The sequence below is a fragment of the Portunus trituberculatus genome, chromosome 46, assembly GCF_017591435.1.
Source record: "Portunus trituberculatus isolate SZX2019 chromosome 46, ASM1759143v1, whole genome shotgun sequence".
NCBI lineage: Eukaryota > Metazoa > Arthropoda > Malacostraca > Decapoda > Portunidae > Portunus > Portunus trituberculatus.
Window position 1 is genome coordinate 17902139 of NC_059300.1, and position 10000 is coordinate 17912138.

The 10000-nt window shown below is 41.9% G+C and overlaps 1 protein-coding gene across 11 annotated transcripts in view; it reads right to left on the reverse strand.

Annotated features, from left to right (window-relative positions):
- Positions 1-10000, reverse strand: part of LOC123519824 — a 248780-nt gene that overhangs the window by 132863 nt on the left and 105917 nt on the right. For all 11 annotated transcript variants that reach the window (XR_006679104.1, XR_006679105.1, XM_045281345.1 and 8 more), the window contains one exon: positions 4614-4641. The gene's annotated coding sequence lies outside the window, so the exon portion shown is untranslated. The remainder of the gene's footprint in view (positions 1-4613; positions 4642-10000) is intronic.

Sequence of the window (10000 nt, forward strand, 5' to 3'; positions counted from 1 at the left end):
CCCTTTATGTGCATATTAAATACATGTGTTCCTTCTCTCATGGTCTCGTTGTACTAAATATATTACTCTCCATTATGCCTCCCTTCTGTGACCACCTCACTAATGCAAGAGGTTATGGATATCATTGCTCCTTCATCTCCCTTCACTTTAACTTCTGCATGAGTAAATTTTCTGAATTTACTTTCCTACATATTAAGGGAATTGTTAGGGTCACAGAGGTTAGACTATGTGCGTGTGTGTGTGTGTGTGTGTGTGTGTGTGTGTGTGTAATTCACCTCGGTCGTCTGCTGGTCACCCAGCCAGTCTTCCCTATTACGGAGCGAGCTCAGAGCTCATAGACCGATCTTCGGGTAGGACTGAGACCACAACACACTCCACACACCGGGAAAGCGAGGCCACAACCCGTCGAGTTACATCCCGTACCTATTTACTGCTAGGTGAACAGGGGCCACATTAAGAGGCTTGCCCATTTGCCTCGCCGTGTGTAATTCACTGTTTGATCTGCTGCAGTCTCTGACGAGACAGCCAGACGTTACCCTACGGAACGAGCTCAGAGCTCATTGTTTCCGATCTTCGGATAGGCCTGAGACCAGGCACACACCACTCACTGGAACAACAAAGTCACAACTCCTCGATTTACATCCCGTACCTACTCATTGCTAGGTGAACAGGGGCTACACGTGAAAGGAGACACACCCAAATATCTCCACCCGGCCGGGGAATCGAACCCCGGTCATCTGGATTGTGAAGCCAGCGCTCTAACCACTGAGCTACTGGGCCGTGTGTGTGTGTGTGTGTGTGTGTGTGTGTGTGTGTGTGTGTGTGTGTGTATTTACCTAGTTGTATTTACCTAGTTGTAGTTTTACAGGGCCTGGGCTTTATGCTCGTGTGGTCCCGTCTCCATATCTACACTTATCCAATTTTTCTTTAAAACTATGTACACTCTTTGCTGATACCACTTCCTCACTCAAACTGTTCCAAGTCTCAACACATCTTTGCGGGAAACTAAATTTTTAACATCTCTCAGACATCGTCCCTTCCTTAGTTTCTTACTATGCGATCTTGTGCTTCTAAAGTCATATTCTTCTCTCAGGATCAGTTTCTCATTATCCACTTCATCCATTCCGTTAATCAATTTATAAACTTGTATCAGATCCCTCTCTCTTCTCTGCTCCAAGGTTGGTAGATCCATTGCCTTTAGTCTCTCCTCATATGCCATCCCTTTAAATTCTGGAACCATTCTTGTAGCCATTTTTTGTAGTCTCTAATTTTCTTATGTGTTTCTTTTTATGGGGAGTCCACACAACTCCTGCATATTCCAATCTAGGTCTTATTTTAGTACTTATCAATTTCTTCATCATTTCCTTGTCCATATAGTGAAATGCTACTCCAATATTCCTTAGCAAATTATACGTCTCTCTGAAAATTCTATCAATATGGCTAACCGGTTGATTATTTTCTTCCATTGTCACTCCCAAGTCCTTTTCCTTTTTTACTTTTTCTAGTTCTACTCCATCTCCCATCTTATAGATTCCCACTGGTCGTCTTTCACTTTTTCCCATTTCCATGACATGGCTTTTGTCCACATTGAATTCCATCTCCCATTTTTTGCTCCATTTCCAGATCTTGTTTAAGTCTTCCTGTAGTATTTCACAATCCTCTTTTTGTTTAATGACTCTGCACAGTTTCGCATCGTCCGCAAACAGATTTATGTAGCTGTTCACTCCCTCTGGCATGTCATTTATATATACGAGAAAAAGTATTGGTGCCAATACTGACCCCTGTGGCACTCCGCTGTCTACTGTTCTCCACTTGGACTTCATATCTTTAACTATCGTCCTTATTTCTCTCCCCCTTAAGTAATTCTTCATCCATCTCAATGTGCTTCCTTTTAAGCCACCCTTCTCCTCTAACTGTGTGTGTGTGTGTGTGTGTGTGTTTACCTAGTTGTATTTACCTAGTTGTAGTTTTACAGGGCTGGGGCTTTATGCTCGTGTGGCCCCGTCTCCATATCTACACTTATCCAATTTCTCTTTAAAACTATGCACACTCGTTGCTGACACCACTTCCGCACTCAAACTGTTTCAAGTGTGTGTGTGTGTGTGTGTGTGTGTGTGTGTGTGTGTGTGTGTGTGTGTGTGTGTGTGTGTGTGTGTGTGTGTGTGTGTGTGTGTGTGTGTGTGTGTGTGTGTGTGTGTGTGTGTGTGTGTGTGTGTGTGTGTGTGTGTGTGTGTGTGTGTGTGTGTGTGTGTGTGTGTGTGTGTGTGTGTGTGTGTGTGTGTGTGTGTGTGTGTGTGTGTGTTATTTGTATTTTTGAGTGATATTGATAGAGCTACATAATGTTTTTGAGCTTTATGTTTTCGTTTCTGGATTGCGAAAACAAGTGAGTGTATACCATTGCAAATCGATCTATAGGCGGACAAATATTGAAATGAACTGACAGAAAAAAAATGTAAACACACATAATAGAGAATGCATGAATGAATAATCAAACCAATAAACAATATAAACTTCCCAATCGCGCAACATATTACCAACTTAAATAGATAGATGAAAGCATGCGTTGATGAATACCTAATTGAAAAACGCATAAAAACTGGTAATGAGAATAATGACAAATAAAATAATGAATAACCTCACTAATTGTACACCAGTTTCCGAGGTTGAATGAACGAATAAATGCAAAAGGGCGATGAGTAAATGAATAGTGGAGGAGCGCGTAACAACAAACACACGAGTGGTGAACAAAAACATATGAAACAAATTTAAGGAGTTTGTCATTACTGTCTTTTACTATCAATAGAGAGCATCCAAACTTCAAATCACGTGTTAGTTTGCTGTAATAAAGTAGCTGAATAAAATATACCGTAAATGTGTTGGACGAGTTTTCTTCTTGTGTGTGTGTGTATGTGTGTAATTCACTGTTTGATCTGCTGCAGTCTCTGACGAGACAGCCAGACGTTACCCTACGGAGCGAGCTCAGAGCTCATTATTTCCGATATTTAGATAGGCCTGAGACCAGGCACACACCACACACCGGGACAACAAGGTCACAACTCCTCGATTTACATCCCGTACCTACTCACTGCTAGGTGAACAGGGGCTACACGTGAAAGGAGACACACCCAAATATCTCCACCCGGTCGGGGAATCGAACCCCGTTCCTTTGGCTTGTGAAGCCAGCGCTCTAACCACTGAGCTACCGGGCCGTGTGTGTGTGTGTGTGTGTGTGTGTGTGTCTGTTAGAGGGACACTGGCATACATAGGGCAACAAAAAAGAAAGAAGAAAAAGGAAAAGGGAAAAGAAAAAGTACGAGGAGGAGGAGGAGGAGGAGGAGGAGGAGGAGGAGGAGGAGGAGGAGGAAGAGGAAGAAGAAGAAGAAGAGGAGGAACGGTCCAGTGAGGTATTATTAGTCCGAGAAGAGAAATACCAAAAGAATTAATTACTGTTTTCTTGATCATGATAAATATCCTTCTAAACTCATCAAAACCTCCAGAGGCACATAGTACTACACACTATAATGAAATCCATGCCGTGGTGTAAACAAAAGTTAATAAAATAAAACGAAACCGGTCACAAGTAGAGACAAGGCAATAAATAATACAAAAACACATGTCGTCTCTCTCTCTCTCTCTCTCTCTCTCTCTCTCTCTCTCTCTCTCTCTCTCTCTCTCTCTCTCTCTCTGTCCTACTGTAATGTCGGCAATGGCGCGGGTTCCTGCTGTACAAACACTGCACAATTACCATCTTGCAACAACACACACATTAATCGCTTATTCACCAATATTTTTTTACTGAAAATTTTCCCCCTTCATCTTCTTTATATTCATCGTTTCTTCTCTTTCTCACCGGTTTTTATTCTCTCTCTCTCTTTGTATTGTTTTCAGTTCGTCGTTTCTTTTTTTTGTCATTCTGGTGTGCATTCATTCTTGTAATCTTTCTTTTTATTGTTTCTTGTTTTGTCTTTGTGAGTAAAGTGAGCATCGAACTGAACCTCGGCGATGCAAAGAGAACAAAATGTAGAAAGAGAAGCAAACGAAACAATGCGACATAGCTGAAGGCCAAAGAGAAGAGAAGAGAGGGAGTGAGTGAGTGGCATGTCGAGACACGAGAAAAGAATAGGAGAGGAGAAGAAAAAAATAGAAAGAACGAGAGAGGAAAGAAAGAAAAGAAAAAAAATGAAGGAAACAAAGGAAAGAAAGGAAAAGAAACAGATAGGAAGTTGAAAATTCCAGTAAAGTGTGAGAGAGGAAACAAAGAAAGAAAGAAAAAGAAGAAAGAAAAGAAAGAAGAGAAAAAGATGAATCTGAAAATGTCAGTAAAGTGTTTCCATGTCTGTGTGAGAGAGAGAGAGAGAGAGAGAGAGAGAGAGAGAGAGAGAGAGAGAGAGAGAGAGAGAGAGAGAGAGAGAGAGAGAGAGAGAGAATGTTTCTATTGTGTTTGTTAAAGGGACAAGAGAAGAAGTGAAAAGACTAATGTTTAAAGAAGCGTTGAATTGAGGCTGTCGTGTCTTCAAGGGAAGGGAAGGGAAAGGAAGGGAAGGGAAGAGAATAGAAAGGGAAGGTGATCCAATAAAGACACACACACACACGCAGACATACACTTTACGTACCAGTAACCCTGACGAGGAACGAGGCAGCCTAAGGGGAAAAGAAAAACGGAATTAGCACAAGACAAATACAAAACTTCTATACTTTGCTACAATTGATCACACTAGCCCTCCCATAAAAACGGCTTACCAACAGTTTCCATGAATAGAAATGATAACCCTCTCCAGCTGTAGGCCATAAGATGATGATAATGAGGGTAGAATATAAAGAAAAGTAAGGGGAAGTAGGAGGAGGAGGAGGAGGAGGAGGAGGAGGAGGCGGCTAGTGTGTCACCTCTCTTTATTGTAGGTCGTGGAGACAGTGTGGCGGTGGCGGTGGCGGTGGCGGTGGTGGTGGTGGTCTGTCCTTTCTCAGTGGGCGGAACTTAGGAAGGAGGAACGTAGACAAAAGCTGGGAAGGGAGGAAGGGAAAAAGAGATGGATGGAAGGACAAATGTAAGGGTATAGAATAGAGGAAATGGAGGAAGGGGAATGAAGCACAAAGCAAAATAGGGAAGAAGAATGGAGATAGAGAGAAAGGATGAAGAGGAAGAAGGATTGTTGGAGGAAAGTAAGGGTAAAGGAGATAAAGGAGAGGAAGTAGGAATAAGAGAGTTATGCAAGAGAAGAGGGAAAAAAAGTTAGAGGAAAGGCAGGAAGGGCAAAGAAGATGGAGAGAGAGAGAGAGAGAGAGAGAGAGAGAGAGAGAGAGAGAGAGAGAGAGAGGCAAGGAGTACTTAGAAGGCAAGGAGTGGGAGAGTAAGAGGATGGAGAAGACAAAGGAGAAGGCAAGGAGGTATAGACACAGAGAGAGAGAGAGAGAGAGAGAGAGAGAGAGAGAGAGAGAGAGAGAGAGAGAGAGAGAGAGAGAGAGAGAGAGAGAGAGAGAGAGAGAGAGAGAGAGAGAGAGAGAGAGAGAGAGAGAGAGAGAGAGAGAGAGAGAGAGAGAGAGAGAGAGAGAGAGAGAGAGAGAGAGAGAGAGAGAGAGAGAGAGAGAGAGAGAGAGAGAGAGAGAGAGAGAGAGAGAGAGAGAGAGAGAGAGAGAGAGAGAGAGAGAGAGAGAGAGAGAGAGAGAGAGAGAGAGTCAAGTTTGGCTGGCTGAACAGATAGTACGTGAAGAAAACCTCAGTTAATTCTCTGAAGCGAGGAGTGTCAACCCATCAGTGCGATGAAAAGAGAAAGTGTGTTTCTCAATGAAGGACTGGAAATAAAAGACATGGAGACGAGAGAAAGAACAGCGGCGCAACGATGTGGCTTGAAATCAAAGACGTGTACCAGACATCCTGCAGTTGTTAATACTTCACTAGTGAAGAGGTAATTCCTGCTGAAGGCTTGAAAGAGGATGACTGAAGCCTGAGAGAGAGAGAGAGAGAGAGAGAGAGAGAGAGAGAGAGAGAGAGAGAGAGAGAGAGAGAGAGAGAGAGAGAGAGAGAGAGAGAGAGATAGTGGGGAGCATCCGAACATCCTTCTTAAGCAAGAATCCTTCTCATCCTTTCCTAAATCTCTTTCTTCCCTGCCTCAGCTCTGTACCTGTGTGTGGGAGGGACAGGTAAGCTAACTTCCTTAATAACCTTGATGCACAATGCTCTCACAACCACAGCGGACTTATTTTCTTCTCTTATCTTGTTCCCGTGTGGCCTTGCTTGAGGGAGACGAGATTGTAGTGGTGAGGCGGCTTGGTGTCAGCGCCACCACCCTCCAGCACCTCTTGCAGCCACTTAAGAACACTAACTTTTCTGTGTGTGTGTGTGTGTGTGTGTGTGTGTGTGTGTGGGCTAGTGGGTGGGTGGATGTCAGCTTAGTGTTGTGTTTGACCACTAATTGTGATGCCTCTGAGAGTCTTAAGAACATGACTTTTGCACATTTCTTTGTTAAGAGTGAAATGTGTTCATTCTTTCGAAAACCTCAGCCTGTCTAATTAGTGAGACTTCCACTAATGGTGATATTGATTCCTACTTCTGTTTGACCCCACGTATGTTGGAAAGAATCGTCTTCAGGTATAGAAGAAGAGAACATTATTGTCGAAAGATATTTCATTTCTAAATGATTTTTCTACTCTTCAGGAATAGGTATGTTGGAAAGACCCATCATCACTTGAAAAAGAAACAGCAAATATTAGCGTGTCTTTTTACCTGAAATCATGAATAGAGTCAAACATTTAGCAGTTAATCACGTATAAAAGCGTTTCTCCGAAGAACGTATAATAACATCCGTGAAGCGATACAGACCTCGCGGAAAAACAAGATTAATGCAACGATAACCGACGGATCACAACAATGTTCCACGAAAGTTCCTCTCTTGCCAACAGCAGTCGAGCAAGTGCAGTTTAATCAACATATTTTTATTTACTAGATAGAGAATGTGTATGGAATTTAGGGCTCCATCGCTATGTTCGGCACGCGGGGATCAGGGATCATGGGGTGGGAAGGAGGTTCAGGAGAGAGGGGGAGAGGCGGCGGTCAGCAGGTCGAGGGTGGGGAGCAGGAGGCAGCGTTATGACGTTGTTAGCAGTGGTGCGTCGTTTCAAGGGGTGCAGAGAGGCCAGGAAGGAGACTGTTGTATAGTAAGCTGGGTAATGTGGTATGGTTAATGGTTTGACAGAAGTAGTGACGTAGGGCGACTATTGACAAGGGTAATGATGTGGTGGGAACAGTGAAAGGATTGGTAGTGAAGGAGGGACAGCAGTGTGGCTGGCTCAGTTGTGTAGCAGGGGTTTTGGTGTGACAGGAATTGCAGTGGCAGGGTAAATGTGGCATAGATAGTGGTGAGGCGGGGACCAGTGGCTGGGGCTGATAGCAGGGTTAGTGTGGCATTCGTGGTGGTGTGGCTGGGACAACTGTGCGCGGCGTAATCCAGCTTCTGAAATGTTTTAAGAAAAGTTAAGTAAACCCCTCCGTTGTTGGGAAGATTAACCTGACTTGGATTTTTGTCTGGGTACGAAACGTGGTGGATTACGCTTTACTCCTAAAGTAAAACTGCTCCCGTATTTTTTTGCAGGATGATGTGTCGGTACAAGAACATGACTGACCTATTATAGAACTATAAGACCAGGGCAAGACTGATGTTGCTTTTTATGAATACGAAGCCACGGATTAACAAATGGAATTACGCAACGTATTACTGTATGTTTAGCTGAACATAAAGGCAAATTGTACACTACTCTTATTGCAAAATAATGGGGATATAATACAAAACATGAGATAGATACATAGATGCATACTTAATAATTGTAAAATAGTCAGACGTCTGGATTAACCGATAAACAAATAAGTAGGTAAGCAGACATAGATAGATAAAAAAAAAAAATAGATGGAAGTAACACCAGACGAAGTAATATATTTCTTTTAAGACAGGAAATGACGAAAGGTTTAAGGAGAAGATGGAGTATTTGTAGAGTTTTGACAGACTTAAAAATAAGATATAGATGAGGACAATATATTTTTTTTCTATTTTTGTCATATTTCCTTTTTTCAATATATGCTCCAAGAATCTCTAATCTGTACATTAGCACAGTCGAAGAATTGCTAGGAAGGATTAGGATGAAGGAAGTAATTAGATTTATTTTTAATTTCATAATTAGGAGATATACAGACTTCTTAATAAAGATCATCGGTAATATATTAGGAGAGGTTCAGATAGGTACGGCTTTGAAGGTAAATCTGCACCAAGACCCAACGGAATGTACTTAATTTGCTCATGTTCAACTCTTTGTACATACATTAAATTTACCTTTGACTTTATAGGAAACGAAACAGTGATTAAGGTCTTATTTGATTAACGTATCAAGGAAATCATCTTAAGACTCCTTAAAGCTGACTCAAACAGTACAGCAGAAGTGAGACCACAGGGATAGAGAAAGTCTGCACGAAAGCAATCACGATAGAGATAAAATGTCAATTGAACTATTTAGGTATCGTGTGAAAGTATTCGTCGGAAATTTAAAATGAAGACCAAAAGAAGAAAGATATGGAAAATAATACCGCAATCCAATATTCACAGGCATCATTTTCATCCTGCAAAACCCCAAAGGACTTGCATGAAATACTCTCTGGCTGCGACAGCGGGTCTTCATCAAAGTATGTTTAAAAACATGTAAGAGAAAAATAATGCTTATCTTTATGCGTAAACCAACGTTATTAAGAATAAAGTTCTTGAAGTTGGTGAAAATGATTAAATCACGAATTTATGCATCAGTGCAAGTATGACAGGAACCTGAGCTCTAAGAGATTTTCCGCTAACAAAATAAAAACATTGTTGGGTGTGTAACTAAAAATGACAAGTAACAAACAGCAAGAGCAAGAGGAATTACTGTTAGGAACTGAAAACAAATGGTGTCAGGAAAGACCAGACAGAACACAGCTGGAAATGAAAACTTTAGAAGCAATTTATCTGATTGGCGCAGTACTGTGCTGATGAAGAACGTTGCAAGAAAGTTTTTTTTTTATTCTGCAAGTTACGCGATGAGAGAGAGAGAGAGAGAGAGAGAGAGAGAGAGAGAGAGAGAGAGAGAGAGAGAGAGAGAGAGAGAGAGAGAGAGAGAGAGAGAGAGAGAGAGAGAGAGAGAGAGAGAGAGAGAGAGAGAGAGAGAGAGAGAGAGAGAGAGAACATCCTTCACGAATTTAATAATAGTTTTGGAGTTTTGTCAAGCAACACTTGCAGTGTCTCGTGCAGCTTCACTTTAGCATTATTTTGCTTGTCCAACTACAATGACCTGGCTGAAAACTTAGACACGCGGCTTCCTCCTCCAGAAATAGACAGAGCACAGAGGCTGGCGTGGTGGTTAGGGGAGACTGGTGTTGGTGGAATACATTTCCTGAATTTCGGTAACATTCCACCAGCGGGTTCAATGGGTTCATTTTGAGAATTTTTGTTAAGCTTACGTGAGATGATTAAATATGAACCGATTGGTGAAACCAACCGATTTATGGTCGTGGTTGGATTTCTTTCTTTGATTCAATGTGTCTATTCTGTACCTGCATGTCAGTGTATTGTGTCGATTTAACAGATGTAATAATTCGCTAACATACATGCTAATATAATCTAGTATGGCGGAATTTCAAAACCACACATGTATTAGAATCATTAGATTGAAAAGTGTTTTTATTTATTTATTTTTTTTGCGCAATTACCTGCGACATTGAGTGAGCAGCACTCTGGCATTATCTTACGGTGGTGAGAACACAGCAGGGCACGTCTCCTACTGACTATCGTGTCTAAACCAGAATGTTTTACAAGGCACACTCGCCCTTCTTTATCTTATATTTACCCAACAAAATCACCAAAACCAATTACTGTCATCTTTATTTGAGGATCTTTTTAGAGAGACAAATGGTTCTTTGCCTTTGTCTTGCGCTAAACTCTTTCTCCTTAACAAGATTAGCGCCGCGCCTCTTGGTCCAGCTAGCCTCGGG